General features: G+C 38.9%; 1 protein-coding gene across 3 annotated transcripts in view; it reads left to right on the top strand.

The window, feature by feature from the left end:
* Positions 1 to 20,117, top strand: part of ptprea (protein tyrosine phosphatase receptor type Ea) — a 121,399-nt gene that overhangs the window by 32,902 nt on the left and 68,380 nt on the right. For 2 of the 3 annotated variants that reach the window (XM_049464937.1, XM_049464939.1), the window contains exon 2: positions 9,146 to 9,248. The exons of the other annotated variant lie outside the window; for it this stretch is intronic. The gene's annotated coding sequence lies outside the window, so the exon portion shown is untranslated. The remainder of the gene's footprint in view (positions 1 to 9,145; positions 9,249 to 20,117) is intronic. 3 annotated transcript variants of the gene reach the window in all.

The following is a 20,117-nucleotide window of genomic DNA, read 5'->3' as shown; positions in this document are numbered from 1 at the left end:
ACATGGCGGTTTGCATTTAGGACAAAATGTTCAACACTTTTCAGATTTTTATCTGATTAATGTTTTGAAAACCATGTATTATTTTCATTCCACTTCATGACTACGTGCTACTTTTTGTTGTCTGTCTCTTTAAAAGTATAAAATACATTTACAGTAAGTTGTGGGTGGTTAGTAGTTTGTGGGTCTATGAATACTTTTGCAAGGCACTGCATTTAGCTGAGTTGGTCAAGTCACATGAGCTGGTTGTGTATTTATATTTTTAATTCATAATTAAGTTATTTATATATGTGATTGAGCTTAACTACTGTTATATATTTTTTATGATTATTTTAGACATGATATTTTAACATGAATTTACAGCCTGAGGACAAACAAAGTTCCCCTAATTAAAGAAGAATAATCCTCAGTTGTGTTTCCATGTTCTTGGTAAATAAACACGAGTCTGGGAGAAGAACGTTAGGGCTGTTTATTGGGAAATCACAGTTTCAGCCTGGGGGTTAGAGGCTGAATAGGATGGGGGTGGGTGATGGGGGGTGGGGTTACTGTTTAACAGACTCTCCTACTGACAGTAATGTAATGCAAACTCGCTGACCAGTCCCTTCCCTGCACATTCTAACTGGCAGTGCATGAGATTATCACCATAAATCACAATAAATCACCAATTACAGCAGGATAGAACATGAAAACACTACAGCTCCAGCAGCCCTGAGCTCAGGGGGACGTGCAGATTAGTAGCTTAGTCTGCTAATGTGTCCCACAGAACCACAGAACATGCAAAACACTTTGGTGATAGTATTTTTTTTTATGTTAAAGAAAAGGACATGGCATTGTGTCAGTGTGTGTATGTGAGGGGGGAGGGAGTTAAATACGTATCTTTTAATTGTAAAACTATATTAATGAACATTAAAACATTGGGTCCTATTTTAGTGATTCATAGATAAGCCATCAACTGCACACCCTGCAGCTTGATTTAGGGGGAGTGTCAATTGTGTGAGTGTCTTTGCTATCATAACGACGGGAAAAGTACTCCTTTTGCACCTCGAAATGCCCAAAAGGCATGTACTAATTCTCTTAATAAAATTATAAGCGTGTCTCTTGTTCATCATTCTATTTAAGAGTAGAATCAGGTGAGCTCTGACTTTGGTGGATTGCTATTGTAACGGTGCAGCTACCTGAACGTGTTCAACAAACTCTTCTCAGCAGAGGAAACTGAGCTGCTGGTTGACGCTATGAAGGAGCTCCAGCAACTCATTTATGGGAACAGCAATGTTATTTTATTTACTATTCTGTTTATTGTTGATGTAAAAGTTGGGTTTGTGCTGCTGTGTGTTCATGTGTGTGTAATAAGTGGGGGTGTACGCATGCTAAACATTACAAGGTGTCATAACGTCACAAAGGTGTTGTTGGTGATGGTGTTGTTGGTGATGGTGTTGTTGGTGATGGTGTTGTGTGGTGATGGTGTTTATGATGATGACGGTGTTTGTGGGCAGTTTTTAGCTAGTCATGAGTGTAATCTGCTGTGAGAGCTGTATTGTTTGCGGTTGGTCCTCTCGGCACAGTGCTACAGAAATCTTCATTGTCTTCAGCTCTTTCCTGTTGGAGCCTCTGCTGTAATCCGGGCCGCCGAGCCGCACCGGGATTTCCATAATCCTGCTTCCGAATTAATGAGAGCCTAATCTGAGAAAGGAGGCCGTTTCTGACCCTCACTTAGGGACGTGTATACACACTGATTGTTTTTTTTGGTCTTTTCTCTTTAAAACTACTTAAACTTTTAAAATCCAGCTGATTACAATTACAATTATCACTATTAATTAATCACAAATCACGAGAGTAGAGTCTACATTATGTAGTTAATACCAATATAAACAGGTATTAATGGAGGCCAGTAAAGATATAACTTACTGAGATATTAAAAACTACACTTTTTTATTAGATTTCTAACAGTCAAAGTTAATGATCCAGAATGATCAGTCATGATACTAATACTAATGCACTCCAAATATCTCCATATATCCAGGATTAAAGTAAAATAAATGATACTGGACAGATATAATCTGTCTCTAGTAGATATATAGTGGGAAATGAGAACAGTGAGTATAAAAGTAGAACCCTGATGTGATAATTAGGGGTGGGTGATATGGCACCATATTTCATGGTATAATATTGTTTAACACATTCAAAAATGTTGGTGATATTATAGTGTACGATACTTTCTCTCCATGCCTTCATAATTGCTAGAAGTTCATATTTTGCTGGCTGCAGGAATGACGAACTTGGCTGACTCGCTACTGTCAGTAGCTAGTGAGAGTGCCCACTTGAGGGGGATTCTGATAACAGTGTTTTTGCACTTTTCTCTGCATTAACCATTAATCACATTAACTCACCTCAACATGCCATTTTGCAATCATTAATCCCTTGTGGGTGATGCTAAAATCACTATTACTAACTGTACAGCGGGAAAGACTTTCACTGTTTTTTACTTTTACCAGACTTGGATATACTTTAGAGTAGTGTGAAGTGAAATGAGTTTTACTGGGAGCCATGATGCTCCTGAACGCATCAGGAGGGGAGCGCCTTTCTTTTACGCGATTGGGTAATAAAGTCTGTTTCGTTCTAGATTATGGGAGATTCTATCTAAACTGCGTTCATCAGGGAGGTGTTATTGATATGCAGTAAATTCCCGCCGCTTCCGGGAGACTTGAGACGTCTGCTTGCTGTATGTCCTCCACACCCAGGATACTGAAGCTAGAGCTCCATTGTGCTTCAGGAGAGCTGCTGTTAAACTGAGGCTGTAATTCTGCTGTTTAAAGCGTCGTCTGGGTTCTGAGGTCTGTCTGAAGACAGTGGCGGGTCTGAGAGTCAGGAAGTGGAGGAGTGAGAGCTGAACACATTCACTCAGAGCTGCTGCAGGAGAATTTAGATCCTGGATGATCCTGCTGGATTTCTCCACTGATACACACTCTGATAGACACTCTCAGCTATAGTGCTCTTGTTGTCCAGGTGACAGACATGTAGAAGATGTGTGAGAGCTGTCTATAAGTGTGTGTGTTTGTGTGTGTGTGTGTGTGTGTGTGTGTGTGAGTGTGTGTGTGTGTGTGTGTGTGTGTGAGTGTGTGTGTGTGTGTGTGTTTGTGTGTGTGTGTGTGTATGAGTGTGAGTTTGTGCCCAAAACCACACGTTTGTTGCCCAACCTTATATCGTACAAGTGAAATCAGTTACTCAACGTTACACAGCTTGATCTGAAAAGTAGATACATGCTCTTTCTTGTTAGAGGAAGTGTGTGTGTGTGTGTGTTTGTGTGTGTGTGTCTGTCTGTCTGTCTGTCATGGCTAGGCAGAATTCAGATACACGCAGATAAAAATATACTTTATTTACAGAAATGTAAAGAAAAGGGACGGTCAAACAGAAAAGGTTCAACAACGGCAAACAGCAGCAACAAAGAGATAGCTTTCTTATGCCATATCGCCCAGCAGTAGCTCTACCTTTAAGACACTAATTTATATGAACCTCTTGATTTTCCCCAGCAGTGAACAGCACAGAGAACAGCACAGAGAACAGCACAGAGAAATGCACAGAGAACAGCACAGAGAAATGCACAGAGAACAGCACAGAGAACAGCACAGAGAACAGCACAGAGAACAGCACAGAGAAATGCACAGAGATCTGTACAGAGAACTGCACAGAGAATAGCACAGAGAAATGCACAGAGAAATGCACAGAGAGCTGTACAGAGAAATGCACAGGCACTGAAGTGAAGCAGCGTAGCCAAGCAGATAATAAACAAGACTGCTGAAGAATGCAATTACTGCACGTCTCGATTCACTGCCTGCATTTGCATGGCCATATCACCATGTCTCTCTCTCTCTCTCTCTCTCTCTCCTTCTCTCTCTCTCTCTCTCTCTCTCCTCCTCTCTCTCTCTCTCGCTCTCTGTCTCTCTCGCTCTCTGTCTCTCTCTCTCTCTCTCTCTCTCGTGCTCTGTTTCTCTCTCTGTCTGTCTCTCTCTCTCTCTCTCTCTCTCTCTGTCTCTCTCTCTTGTTCTCTCTCTCTCGCTCTGTTTCTCTCGTGCTCTGTTTCTCTCTCTGTCTGTCTCTCTCTCTGTCTCTCTCTCTTGCTCTCTCTCTCCCTCTCTCGCTCTGTTTCTCTCTCTCTCTCGTTCTCTGTCTCTCTCTCGTTCTCTGTCTCTCTCTCTCTCTCTCTCTCTCTGTCTTTCTCTCTCTCTCTGTCTCTCTCTCTCTCGCTCTGTTTCTCTGCATATGCTCAGGCGTGGCGGTGCTGCAGATGGCTGTAGATGAATCTGAGCAGATCTGCTGGATGGTGTTTGTTTATGGATCAGATGAAGGTTTGTTGTGTGTGGGATGTGGAGGTGGGAGCTGTTCTTCTTCCAGATTTGGGTAATTAAGAGCAAAACAAAGACCTCCTTCACTTCCTGCAGCTGCTCTGAATTTCAGAACAGACTAATGAGAAACAGGAGGGCCTCCATCGGGGAAATATTATATATTACAATATCATAATTTATGTTATCAGTTTCAGACGGTCACTGATTTTAATGAAAATGTTTTTTTTTAATGAAAGCTAACTAACAGACACTTGCCTTAGCTCTAAGTGCTTTAACACTACAGTATCTCATTTGGTCTGGACCTTCTGACCATGCAGTGTGGTTTACACTAACATATCAGGTGTGAAAAGAGCTGTGCACTTTGGTCTGAGCAAACTGGTTCCAAACTGGATCATGATTCGGTTTATTTGCAGTGTGAAAACCAATTACAGCAAGGTAAGGCAGGCTATAATCACGCATTAAACATCAAGCTGCAGTACTGTTACAGATATAGTGCAACAGATTGCACTAGTGATTCTCGCATATCCTGTAACAGTAGATTCATTAGCTTTAACTAGTAAATAAAAATATGATATATTTTAACAGAATTAAAAGGTATCTGTGGAGCTAGCACTCAGGTAGGGATCTGGGTTTTAGCAGGGAGGCAGAACTTGGCACAGCACCTGTAAAAAACAGCATCCAGCATATGCTACATATGCTACAAGCCAGTCAAGTACATATCAAGTATTGAGAGATGCAGCGTTCATTATTGTGATTTGATAGGGATGCCCCTCAATCACCTTCTGTTGGAGGTGTACCAGGTATGAACAACTGGGTGAACATCACACACACACAGGTGATGTTCTAGGACCCCCTTGGAAGGACAGTATCTCACAAGGTAGTCGCATGGGCTCCACATGGCTGGGCACGTGCTTGTAAACGCACCAGCAGACAGCCTGTGGAAAGCTGAGCACCTGAGTTTAGCACAGTTTTGTGCAGATATTTCCAGTTACAGCAGAAATCATGCTTTTAATCACAGAAAAACGATCTTATTATTACATGAGCCCAAAGCTGAAGGACCTTTTAATAAATATCTTGCATTAGGCATTGTTCTGATTGGTTCATGTTCATCTGCTCTATTGAGTCTTGTTCTATTGTACTTGCTAAGCTGCTTATTTGTCTTATATATGTACAATATGTACAAATTAAAGCTTAACTACATAAAGTGTTTATTCATTAAAACATTTGGACACATACACTGTTGTTCAGTGTCAACACTAGGCAGTGTAATTGTGACAGTGTGGTTGCTAAGCTACATGTGGTAAAGATGATGAAGATGATGATGAGAGTGTCACATGTGACAGGAAATGGTTGCTACATGTATATAAATATAAATATATAGTGTGGTATAGGTGTCTTCACGCTTTGCACTTCTCATCAAGCTTCAAGTGTCAAGATTCTCACCACAGATTGTGTCTAGATGTTTTTGGGTGTTGGACCACGTCAAACCAGCCGTCAGACGCCTCTGTAGTCTCACTGAGAGCCTGTAAAACTGATCTGAGACCTGCCCGACCGTCCCTGATCCAGCAGAACCCATCCCCGGGTCTGTACGGTGATTTTTCTCATCTTTGCAGAACCAGAGCCACACTCCTGCCTCCTCTCAGCTCTCAGCTCTTCTCTTCTTTTCCTCCAGTTTTCCTGGCAGTGCTACCAGGTATAGAACAGTTCCAGGAAAATTAAAGAGAGGGATTTTATGTCAGGGCCACAAGAACAAATCTGCAGTTGTTTTGATTTAAGCCAAGCGTTTATTTAACGACGGCGGCGGCTGGGCTGCAGTGACACCTGTGTGTTCACATCATTCTGTGATTACATCATCCTCAAAAACAGCTCAGAACAGAGCTCAAAACAAGCTTTAAACAAGAGTTAAAGAAACTTTTTTCTTGCTGCAGTAATGATGTTCGGAACCAGTCAAACGTTTAGAAACACCTTAAATATATTAATACTAAACTCATCCAAATTATAGGAATATGTTTTATATTTTAGATTCTTCAAACTAGGCTCCTCTTGTTTAGATGATCAGTTTTGCACATCTCTGCTGGATTTTCTCAGTCAGTTTTATGATGTAGAGTCTCCTGGAATTCAGGCTTTCAGTTAACAGCTGTGCTGAACTCATCAAGAGTTATTTAACGCTAATTGAATTTCTTGTCTCTTAATGTAAAGTTTGAGAGCATCAGTTAAAGTAAAGTAGTGAAGAGGTAGAGTTACAGGTATACAGTGAATAGTGAATATTTGAGTAATGTTCTAATCCAGATTATGACAAAAAATAGAAAACAATGAATTTAAGAAATTAAGCTCATTTAAAACATTTCAAGAACTAGCGCTCTAAAGAAATTGAAGGAATTAAAGGATTCTATGTGGGTGCATGTACACAAATGGGAGTTAAGAACTACTCAACTAAGTAAAGTAAAAACAAGTAAAGTTGATAATTGATTCCCACCCCTATTGTAATTTATTGTGTACCTTGGTTAGGTTTACTTATCAGTAAAATAATATAAATAATCATTTTAAATCTAATATTTTCTAATATAACTTGTCCCTCCATTTTTTGACTGTTTTTCACTTTTTGACCAAAATGAAATCTGTTTTATCAACTGTTTGCATGATAAATGGACCAATGGAAAGGGTCCTTTTTTATATTGACCTTGTCATTGAAGATACAAGATACATTGATGATTTCTTGATATTTTTTTCTTGATTAAAAGTCTTTTTTATACATTTGAAGCTAATCTTAGTTTCTGTTGTTGAAGTATGCGATTTATCCACAAAAAAAATCTACACAAAATTATAATGTCACAAGATAATAAATAATTGACTTCATTTTTTTATTAGTGCTTTCTATAGTCTACAGCTGCCCTGAGGCCAGTAATAATAATAATAATAATAATAATACATTTTATTTTTATAGCGCTTTTCAGGATACTCAAAGACGCTTTACATTGCATAAAAAAAATAAAAAAACACAATATGAAAATACATAGGAAATAATCAACATCATCATCATCATCATCAACATCATCAATACCATACAATAGAAATCAAATAGAGCAAAACAATCAATGCATAAAAGATAGAAAATTCAAAATGTAATTTAAAGAGTTAAAAACAGATGAAGAAAAAGGGAGGAGATGAAAAAAGAAGAGGCACACAGAAATGTTGCATCATGCGTTGAAAGCAGATCTGAAAAGGTGAGTTTTGAGGAGAGATTTAAAAGTGGGAAGATCAGAGCAGGCGCGGATGTGTTTTGGGAGAGAGTTCCACAGGGAGGGGGCAGCTATGGAAAACGCTCTGTCGCCCCAGGTCCGGTGCTTGGTTCTACCAATGGAGAGTAGATTGGCGTCAGATGATCGAAGTGAACGGGAAGGAGTATGATAATGAAGCAGGTCAGTGAGGTAGGGAGGGGCCTGATTATGGAGAGCTTTGTGAGTAAATAAAAGAATTTTGAATTGAATACGATGAGTGACAGGGAGCCAGTGAAGGTGTTGGAGGACAGGTGTAATGTGGTCGCGGGAGGGAGAACGAGTGAGGAGACGTGCAGCGCAGTTCTGAATATATTGAAGTTTATTTAAGATTTTGTTAGATGTGCCATAAAGAATGCTGTTGCAGTAGTCAATTTTAGATGTAATGAAAGCGTGGATCAGGGTTTCAGCGGAGGAAAAGGAAAGTGATGGACGAAGGCGTGCAATGTTTTTTAGATGAAAAAAAAAAAAAAAAAAAAAAAAAAAAAAGATTTCCTGCTGAGATTCGATCGCTGGGTCTTGATGGTTGATAGTTGATGGTTGACTCGACTGGTGCTTGTAAATGACCTGCATCAGTCATTAGAGTGAACAGAGCTCTGAGTCCTGAGGGAAGCTGCATGTGTGTGAACATTATCATTAGCGTAGAGGCTGCTGCTGCTGCTGCTGTTAAAGGAATACATAATAAATATACTGCATTTGATCTGAGACCAAATATTAGAAGCTCTGGCTCTTAGTCTACACTTTAATTAATCTTAAAGGACTCTGTGCAGGCCATAAGTTCTTCTTCCATACCAAACTCAAACATTCTTGTATTTATGTTTGTTTTGTTTGTGCACTGGTGTGTAGTAATCATGATGGAACTGGAAGTGGTCGTCTCCAAACTGTTCCTGCAAAGTTGACAGCATGAAATTGTCCAAAATCTCTTGGTCTGCTAAAGAATTAAGAGTTCCTTATACTGGAACTCCTAAAAAACAACCCACACTGTAATCATAATGATCCCCCCTCTACCAAACTTTACACTTGGCACACTTTCAGTCAGACAATTACCATTCTCCTGATAACCACCCAATCCTGACTCATTAATCTGATTGCCAAAGAAATAAAGGTGATTTGGGACTCCAGAGAAGACTACAGTATCTTCTGATCTAGCTTCAAGTGATGGTGTGCTTTATTTATGGTAAAGTGAAAGTGGGTGTAGTTTAGACATTAGTTTGGGTTGATCTTGATTGTAGGAGTGAGTGGATCACCATGGGCAGATCCAAGAGCTTCTGAGACCTTCAGAAAGGAACGGAGATTTTAGAGTGGAGTTTAAAAAGATCTTTAATAATGCAGACATTGCACACTGTCCACTAAAGTATTTAGAAGTGAAATGTTGGTGAAAGATCAGGATGAATGGGGTGTTCTAATGTTTTGGCATGACTGTATATCAGTGAGCTTCCCACAGCAGTAGAATTTAAGTAAAGGCTGATTTAAGTAAACTTACTCTATTCTTCTCTCTGTCTCTCTCTCTCTCTCTCTCTCTCTGGTGGGAAGGTGGTGGGTGGACGTCACGCCTCACTGTAAATCACCTGAACGCTATCTCCGTGCCCTGCTGTAGCCACGGCAACCCAGCTGCCTCCAGAGCTCATCTTCAGCGGTACGTGTCATTATGTCTAAAGAACAGCCGGTGTTACGCCTCACAGTCATCCAGAACAAACATCACTCTCTCTCTCTCTCTCTCTCTCTCTCTCTCTCTACCTCTCTCTTTACCTCTCTTCTTCTCTGTTTCTCTCTCTCTTTCTCTATTTCTCTCTTTTTCTCTTTACTTCTCACTCACTCTTACGTTTTTTTCTCACAATCACTTTCTTTCTCTTGCTGTCTACTTCTTTATCTCACACACTCTCTGTTTTCTATTTGCAAGTCTTCTCTCTCGTGCTATCTCTTTCTCTTCCTCTCTCTTGCTTTTTCGTTTTCTCCGTCTCTCTCTCTCTCTCTCTCTCTCTCTCTGGTTTTCTCTCTATTTTTCACTCTCAATCTCTTTCTCATGCACACCCTCTATATCTGCCTATTACTTTTTTACACGCTTTCTTTTTCTCTCTCTCTAGTTTTCTCTCTTGTGCTATTGTTTCTCTTTCTCTCACTCTTGCTTTCTATTTTTCTCTCTTTCTTTTTTCCCTCATGCACACACTTTTATTCTCTTTTTTCTCTTATACAATTCAATTCAATTCACTGAAGCTTTATTAATTTCCTCTATTTTATGCAATCGCTTCCTCTTCGTTTTCTCTCTTGTGCACTCTCTTATGCTCTTTCTTTTATTCCCCTTTTCAGGTTAAATAGAGTATAGATTATAGATCATTGCTGTGAGGATTTGATTGTATTCAGTAACAGAAACTAATTGTTTACTGAAATCCGGATGTTGCATCACCACCCGACCTCGTCCCCAACTAAACACAATATTTATTATAAAGCTTTTATAGAGAAAATGTGGGGTATAGGTGAAATGTACTGTATTTTTTTTAAATCTAATTATTATATATATTTTTTTCTCTCTATTTCTCACCCACAACCTACCCCACCCTAAGTGTGAGTATTTTCTCAGACTCAGGCTAATTTTAAAAACCTCCTCGCCTGGACCACACACTCATGCTTCCACACAGGAAGTGATGTCATGTGTTTCTCTTTCTGCTGATGAATAGGGAGTAGTTTCTAAAACTCAGGGAGAGAAACTCGTCTGTCCTGACCTCTGACCTCCTTCTGTCATCTCTGCATGTCGTAATACAACATTGTTTAACACCAAAACAGACCTGAATATACTGTACATGTAATTACATGTAATTAACTATTTTATTCAAATACGCTTTACATGGGAATTGGTATTTCTTTTTAATAACACGTTTACTGTATCTATACCTAAAATGCAAGTTTCTATTCCCTCACTCTATTCCCTTTTTTACTAACTCTTCATGTGAACTCGTCCTGACTTCAGAGTCTCTATACTTTGTGAAATCTGGAAAGCTCTTCCATTCTTGGGTGAACTTAAAGCATAAAGAGCTGTAGCTGAGAGGAAGCATGACTATTTGATTTGCTGTGTGAGTGAATGTAAGCAGAGGTGAATTCCAGAGTTTCTCTACAGTCTGATGTTATCAGAGCACTTCCTGCTCCTGCTGGGCTGCAGTGGAGCGCGGTCAGGTTTCCAAAAGCGGAGAAATAACAGAAAAAGAAAGAGAAAAGAGCTTTTAAACCGAAGCTTTGAGTTTATGTCACAATTTGGGTCGCAAAAATACCAGGTTAAAACATTTAATCAGGGTGTTTTAAAATTTTGCATGTGTGAATTTAAACTTCTTGTAAGCACAAATGTGAAACTCACGAGCAAAGAAGTTAAGTTAAATATGGTTTCAGTGTTTAATAAAAGAGCTCGAGCCCCATTACAACATTCCATCCCAAACAAATAAACATGATTAAAATGAAGATGTTTTGATATTATGAAGTTAATAAAGGTGAGGCTATACAGAATATACAGCCTCTTTATTTTTTACACCAACCGTACCGAAAACATACTAAAAACGCACTAAATACATACCGAAAACGTACCGAAAACTTACCGAAAACATAGCAAACCATGAAATAGTACCGAACCAATAATTTTCTGTACCATTACACCCCTAATAGCTACTCAGCTAACTCTCCTGCTGTCCTTTTTTCCCCACCCTCCTCCAGCTCTTGGAGGTAGGCGGTCCATCACAAACCCTGGAGATATCAGCCGATAGCATTCACTGTGGGAGGAGACTCTGACCCCGCCCCCAAACTGTCAAAATCACTCGAGCAAAAACAGCAGCTGCAGGTAATTCTCATAGAGCGTGAGGAAAACTGTTTTAATTTACACACATGTGATGATGTCAATAGGGTAGACCCATCACCAGCACTTTCTTAAACCTTAATGTGAACACTGTATTTATATTTGATTGTAACCTGTAATACTTACCTGATAACTTTCCTTAGGGGACTCGTGGTCTGCCAGCTCTCTCCTGGGTGATCGAAGGGCCCTCGATTTACTAGTGGGGAGGGGGGTGAGACTGCTGCTCCGTAAAACCTGTGGGGGGGGGAAAAGGGAAATGTTATTAATAATATGTTGTGTAAATACTTACCGTTAAAGTATACTATTTTGGGGATGAGACATGTCTGTAAATAACTGATATCAGTAGTGTGTATAAATTAGTGTTGTTTCTGTATGTTTATATGTATGTTTTAGTCACCACTAGTAATGGTAGCTGCCAATTGTTTGGTGGGTGGGGCTACAGCCTTAAAAGGGGAGGCGTGACTAAACTTGGGGCTCCTCTTTGTATTCGGAAATGCCGTTGTTAGAGGGAGGTAGGGTTTTTGTGCAGCAGGCCAGCTGTGACCCTATACTGGCTGATGGGAAGTCAGGAAGCACTCCTTACTTTTAAAACTCCTTTCTTTTCATTTTTTGTACAGTTTTTCTTTAAAAAAAATTCTGCGTGCTGTGCACTAAAATAAAATCACTTGGGATTTTGCACTTACCTCGGATGTGTTCATCTCTCTTGTTGGTGGAGCCCGCCTTCCAGTCCTTACACTCCTCCAACATTCACAACACATAAAATGTAAAAAACACGCTGGTTAATTTTTTAACACCTGGTATTTTTGTGCCCCTGACTTTTGACATCGATGTGACGCCATACGAGTTCCATATAAGTAAGAAAAACTCACATTCCATCCCAGAATCCCCCTCATTCTCTCTTCATGGATCATCTGCACTTTGATTAGTGGCTCCGGTCCCCTTCCCTCCTCTCCGGCTCTCCTGCCGGGGCTCGGGGATCCGTCCGGTGGGCTTTAGCCTCCCAGTAAACATCATTAATCTGAATAAAAGCTGTCACTTCATCCCCGGCTCCCTCTCCCTCAGTGCTGCCACTCTTCCCAAGCATCCTCTGATTAATAACCCCGCTCTGAACCTCCTCAAACCAGCGCATTAATGTTTAACCACCACAGCAACCCCTTCATTAACCCGGCCGCCTCTGCATCACACTTCTATAACTAATCTGAAAGATCTCAGACCATCTCAGACGTCAGACGCTAATCATCAGAGTTCTTAAGACTGCATTAACAAGATACTTTTCACAGGATAAAATAAACAATGCTGTGTGATGCTCTGATTAATTTACTGGTTTTAAATGATGTCAGCAGTTCTTTAGTAGGATTAAATATCACTGTTGATTGATCTCTGCTTAAAAAAATAGACTTTCCAATGGAAAATCTCATTTACTAGTTATTAATTGGAAAAGAAGTGTGGCTAATCTGGGAAGAGTATACATCTCTATAATATTTGTTTGAGTAAAATGAACATTGTTGTTTTAATCTATAAACTACAGACAAGTAGAGAAATGGCTGAAATAACAAAAAAGATGCAGAGCTTTCAGACCTCAAATAATGCAAAGAAAACAAGTTCATATTCATAATGTTTTAAGAGTTCAGAAATAATCAATATTTGGTGGAATAACCCTGGTTGGTTTTTAATCACAGTTTTTTTTTCACGCATCTTGGCATCATGTTCTCCTCCACCAGTCTTACACACTGCTTTTGGATAACTTTATGCTGCTTTACTCCTGGTGCAAAAAATCAAGCAGTTCAGTTTGGTTTGATGGTTTGTGATCATCTATCTTCCTCTTGATTATATTCCAGAGGTTTTTTATTATTTAAAAGTGCTCTCTCATTTTATTTTTATTTTACAGAGCTGTATAGTGACATATACTGTAGGTGTAGTGATGGCCAGGAAGCTGACAAGTATTACTAGTCATAAAGCAACAATAAGTGCCAGCCACAAACACAAACCTCAAACCTCACAGCTGAAAACAGCACGTATCTGTCGCTACATTACGCCCATTTCTGTTTTTAAAGCGTGGTCCACCTGAACATAAACTCTGTGGTGAAAGCAGACACCTTCTATAAGAACATGGTATGCTTTTATGCTTGTGACCTTAGCACACATATACAGGGTGGTCTGTAATAATAGGGGGAACTCAAGCTAAGCTTTACTGCAGAAACTCTGATAAATTCACGTATAGGTCTGTCTGTCTAAGAGTGGTAGAAGTATAAGTCTACAGTAAACACACACACCAAACTACTTCTTTAGCTAAATCTGGAGGGGATTTTTTTTTTTTAGGGGGACGTCTGTATAAAATATTTCACACTTCAAATCTTTAGTGATAAAACTCCTGCATCTGGACTGTAATTGTAAAAACAGGAGGTTTTTAGTGAGTTTTTAGGTTGTGAGTTTCTCGGTCACATGACATCATCACAGTGTTCAGTAGCTCCTCCATTTCCACTCTCTGTTGTGTTTTTAATGTGGATCTCCATGGAAACCGTGGTGTACCAAAGTGTATTTACGGTGCGCGGCAGTGGACAAATATCTATTTTATTAAAGGTGAGGAGACGAAACTCAGAGATAATTCAACCTGTAATTTTCTTAGAGAACGTCTGAGAAAAACACCTACATGATCGTTCTGGACGGGAATAAAATCACAGAGGATAAAGCCCCCCATAAAATAGAAAATTACCCGGAACCCCCTGAGAAACTAATCCTATAAAAATACGGTTTTGTTCTGGGAAAAATCTGTGCAGCCACGCTCTCAAAAGTTCTTATAAACCTTCCACTGAGTGGATATATGAAATATATGAATGTATAATAGCTGTAATTAGCTGTAACCCTAATAGAATTGGGTACTGGATGAACAAAACCGGGATGATGGTGTTTGGATGTTAGGGGTGTTGTGTGGACTTTGGATGGATAGACACTGGATTATTGACATTTGTTGTATTGGCTGGGTGAACTGATTGGATTTAAGGTGGATTTAAGGTGGAATTGCTCTGAATTGATTCGTTGCTTGTGTCTGAAGCTGGTCTCAGGCCTGAGTGGCTGGAATATTTCTTCTTTTTAACTGGATTTAAGTCGACAACAAGAGATCCTGCCAGACTGCTCTAATCTCGTAGCCTCCGCTACGAGCTACACAGCAATTCCTCATCTAGGTGAGTGTGTGCTCTCTTTACACACGATGAATCACAGGTGACAGGTGTGTGTGCTCCCTCACGTTTGCCAGAGTAGCTATTTTTAACCTTAACCAAAAAAACACAGAGCTAAATTGTGCTAAGAGGAACTCACGGTGCTGCTGATTTATGAGCTGCTATTATTTTGCTCTGAGCCGTCAGTGAGGCGTACACACTCACACTCACACACTCACACTCTCACACACTCACACAATCACACACTCACACTCTCCTGCTGCTGTTGTAGCTTTTCTATACATTTAAATGTAATTGAAAGTATGAATCCTCATGTGTGGACTGGATTGTGCTAGCTGTTACTGCTAACCTCGTCTCAGTCAGCTGTCTGAGTGAATATCGGTTCATCATTAACCATAAAGTCTGCAATAAAAGGCGGTGGAATTTCATTCAGAAAAAAAATCCAGATAAAGTCCAGGGAAGACCTACTGTATCTGCATTCTGTTTATTCTTAGTCACCTTCTTAAACTCTTTACAGACAGTACTGTATTTTTACTACAGAACGTCAGAGACATATACGGACAATTCACACAGTATAAATGACTGAAATGGGAGTAACTACTTGATTTACACACATTGCTGTCACCTTCAAACAATGGGATCATAACCAGCCCAATCTTTTAACACATTTATAATAATAATAATAATAATAATAATAATAATAAAACTCATATTGTAACTGCTAAATTCATAATTCAATTTAGCAGGTGTGTACAGTGCACTACACAATTATACATTCTTTTTAAAGCTCCAAAAAAATGTTATTCCTCTTGTCATTTGAATGTGAGGTTTTCCACTGACTGGTTTTACTGGTGGTAAAGTTGGAGGTAAAGTGAGGTAGAGGTAGGTTGGAGATATATAGTGAGGTAGAGTGAGACAGAGAAATGTAGAGTGAGGTAAAGTGAGGTACATTGAGTTTGGAGTGTAAAGAGTGAAAAATGGACAAAAAGATTCAAGTAAACAAACTCATCAACTGACTCGGACCAGAGAAACCAACTACAGGTGTGAAAACACCCTGAAAATACAGCTCTGGAAAAAAAATAAAAGAGCACTTTTAAGATTTCGCTATTTATAGTTTTATATTTGAGTAAAATGAACATTGTTGTTTTATTCTATAAACTACAAACAACATTTCTCCCAAATTCCAATTAAACATATTCTCATTTAGAGCATTTATTTACAGAAAATGAGAAATGACTAAAATAATAAAAACAGATGCAGAACTTTCAGACCTCAAATAATGCAAAGAAAACAAGTTCATATTCATAATGTTTTAAGAGTTCAGAAATCAATATTTGGTGGAATAACCCTGGTTGGTTTTTAATCACAGTTTTTTTTTTCACGCATCTTGGCATCATGTTCTCCTCCACCAGTCTTACACACTGCTTTTGGATAACTTTATGCTGCTTTACTCCTGGTGCAAAAATTCAAGCAGTTCAGTTTGGTTTGATGGTTTGTGATCATCTTCCTCTTGATTATATTCCAGAGGTTTTTAATTTGGTAAAATCAGTGAAACTCCGGTACCGTCTGATACCCTGTGACTGAACCCAGACCCAGTGACCAGGTGCAGCCGAGACCCACAATACTGCTTTTCTTCTGCACTGAGAATATCTGCATGCATGACTGCACCAAGAGAGAGAGAGAGAGAGAGAGAGAGAGAGAAGAAAAGCACAGGAAGGGAGGAAGAGAGGGATAAAGCAGGCAGAGTTCAGCCAAAGCTCTGTAGATGAGGAAGTGACTGCAGTGAGGGCAGGTGGCGACCGAGCAGCGGGTTCAGGCTCTTTTACCTGTAGCAGATTCATTTAGTTTTTATCAATAATTTGCAGATTTTTAGCAATTTTTTCGTCTATTACCTTTCAGACATTTCACAATAGGGATGTGAAACACAGGGCATCTCACGATACGATATTATCACTGCGATATTGTGATTCTGTGATTGTATAATACTTGATTTATTGCAGGACAGTTCTGTATTCTCTATAGAATAGGAAATAAAAACAGATGGAGGGAAACACAGAGATAGTGTTAGCTGATAATGTGCACAAACATGGCCAGCTCAAATCAGTTTTTAACCGTACATTTCATCAAATAATGTCAGCCTGATTTCTGCTATAACATTAATAAATACATTAAAACATACATAAAATAATGCTAAACTTCATGAGGGAGAGTCACCTGGAATAGTTTTCTCAGCGTCTTGAAGGAAGGAGTTTCTAGAGGTGCTGAACAATAGCTGCTGCTCTTCCTTCACCCTGTGAAGCTCCAGCTCAACCCAATTACTTGTTACTACCTAATTCCATATGTGTCCCTTATTTATTTAAATGTATTTATTTTAAACTACAATGTAGAAATCAAATTAAATGCGTAAATCGAGAATATTCTAAAGGTTTCGCTTCCTTTTACACACGTATCGGTTGTTCTGTGTTTTATAGAGCTCTATACTTCTTACAACAATAGTTCTTACAACAATATTGAATACAAAAATTTAACTAGTAATTAAATGTAATTTCGAAATATATATAAAAAAAGATGCTCATCGTAAAACTACATAAAGCTTTCATTACCATCACCAGGTGTCTTTAACATCAAACTGTGTTTTGGTAATGATGTGTTGCAGAAAGGGCAATTATTCCTGCTGTAAAGTTGGATATATTTCTAAAACTTTAGATAGTATTGTAATTTGTCAATAAATTAATGCATATTATATGTATTGTATATGTATATATATATATATATATATATATATATATATATATATATATATATATATATATTATTAACTGTATCACTTGATTAATCTCATGCAGTCTTCTGCATCTCCAGCATCTGATAAACCTGTCAGTATTAGAAACGCCCCTCTCTGCACAGATTGATTTAAAGTGGAGCAGAGAAAGCAGGTCTTCTACAGCTACTTTGGGACGGAAACATGACATGTGACTGAATCTGATATTTTCAGACATGGCAGGAGGGACATGCTCTGTTTCAGAGTGTGCCACTTCCTGATCACTCTGTAGGGGTTAGAGCAGAGTGTGTGTGTTGTGTGTGTAACCATAGCTCATTGATAGCACTCCAGATCCTAGTCTTAGGTCTTAAAAAAATAATATCTAAATCTAAATAAAAATATTCTAATTTAGAGCATTTATTTACAGAAAATGAGAAATGTCTGAAATAACCAAAAAAAAAAAAGATGCAGAGCTTTCAGACCTCAAATAATGCAAAGAAAACAAGTTCATATTCATAAAGTTTTAAGAGTTCAGGATTTCCTGCTGGAAAATAAAATCTGCATCTGAATAAAAGTTGTCAACAGAGGGACGCAAGAAGTGCTGTAAGATTTTGAGGTAAAACACTGCACTGTTTGTGGAAATCAATGACTTCTGTTACAAATCTGATATATATATATATATATATATATATATATATATATATATATATATATATATTTTAATATCTCAGTTAAGGGTGTGTTATATCATATCATATGCAGTCATAAAATTAAACTTTCATTTTGTTGCAGTAGTATATTCTTTAAATATATATTTTTTAGTTCAATGTTTTTGACAGATCTGCAGACTCTTGGTATTTTAATCTCAGTGAAGTAGAGTCACCTGGAATAGTTTTCTTCCCTGAACCTGAACTCATACATTATTTGAATGTCTACACACTGTCCTTTTAATGCACTGAAGCTCCAGCCCCACTCCAGACCCGATCGCCCATCTCTATCTATTCCCAGTTCAGCTTTGACCTAACCAGCTCCCCCAGCCGTTAACCAGCACGACAGTGACATGACACTCTCCTGAGCAGAGCAGGACGTGAGCAGAGCAGGACGTGAGCAGTGGTGACCTCAGAAATTGACCGGGCTCTTGTTCTACACGTATAAAAGGTCTATAAGCAGATTTGAGGCGTGGAGAACGCTCGCTCACAGCAGCTTCCTTTCATCTGCTGCTGTAAAGGTCAGTCTCAGAGAGCTCTCCACAGCGCCGGGGCGCAGGGCATGCTGGGAAGATAAAAGACGAGTGTGCTCATGGATCTTAAGCTACTTATGTCCCTCCTGATGGAGGACTGGTGAATAACATCAGACTCCACTGTTCACACAGTACAGCGTCTGACCTGAAGCAGTGCTTTAGTGCTTTATCTGTAAAGATAATGACTTTTATACACAATTATACTGTAGGGTGAACCATGGCGGTAGTGTTTAGCACTTCACCTCCCAGCACTGGGGTCTGGGGTTCAAGTCCCTACCTGGGTGAAGTTTCCATGTCCTCCCTGTGTCTGTGTAAGTTTCCTCCCACAGTCCAAAAACATGGAGATCAGGTAAATTGGATATTCTAAATTACCCATTAAAATTTAATATTCTAAATTGATCTGGTGTATATGTGTAAAGTGTGTGGTTAGTATGGATCAGCACTCTGTTCTGGGTAAATGCTGTAGTGCTGGATGCAGTCCTCCTCCAGGTGAACAGTGGTTGTTTCCGGTTGAGAGTACGCCGTTCTCACGTAGGACAGATAAAAATGACAGAGTTTATTACAGAACAGATTAGGTCTACAAGGGTTGTGAGGGACAGGCAAGGTCAGGAACAGAATGGCAGCAAATATAAACAACAAACCAATCGGCAACAGGTAATCAATATAATGCGCAAGGCAAAAGACGATAAACTGTGATAAAAAAGAGGTTCAGTAACAAAGTAGGAGAAATTATAGAACATGTCGTAGAAAAGCTAAGAAAACTAGATTCAATATTCAGCACTGAACAGAGAAAAGAGGGGTATACAAACTAGGGAGGACAGGTGAAGCAGATTAGTAATTCGGAGAGCAGGAACACCATTGCATCATGTGATCAGTGGAGTCAGGGAAGTCTGTTGTGGGTGCATGCTGGGAAATTGAGTTTATAGACTGACAGACTGTTCCAGAAATATCCACAATAAATGATATTACTTTAATCGTAATTCATTTTAAACTTTTTTTAAAAAGCAATGATACTTTTAACAGTTACATATACCCATTAAAAACATCAAATAAAATTAAATAAACTTCTGCCAAATTCGACATTTGCTCATTCTTACTTAATAAACACAATGTGCAATATAGAGGTCAACAAAAAAATTAAATACTCTTTTGGTTATTGCATCATTACATACTTTATTTTTTGTGTATTTGTTTATTTTACAGGGTGAAATATTCAATTTTCTCAGCTAAATTGAGGAGAACATGGGTATAAAAATGTTCGTTTTACTGTGTAAGACTCAGGAAAGCCAAATGTGGAAGCGAGTGGTGGCAAGGCTAAAGGCTAACAGCTACAATCTTACACAGAGAGCAGCAGTGTCTGGGATGACTCAGAAATTATGACATGACGTTTTTGTTGAGGTGTAAATACTGTGGTCTAATTTATGGGTGAGCCAACGTTCATGTCGTAACACTGTTGTTTTGTTCTGAGGCAAAATAACAGGGTGGTAAACAGG

The sequence above is a fragment of the Astyanax mexicanus genome, chromosome 15 (assembly GCF_023375975.1).
Source record: "Astyanax mexicanus isolate ESR-SI-001 chromosome 15, AstMex3_surface, whole genome shotgun sequence".
NCBI classification, from domain to species: domain Eukaryota; kingdom Metazoa; phylum Chordata; class Actinopteri; order Characiformes; family Acestrorhamphidae; genus Astyanax; species Astyanax mexicanus.
This window is presented reverse-complemented; position numbering and strand designations above follow the sequence as displayed.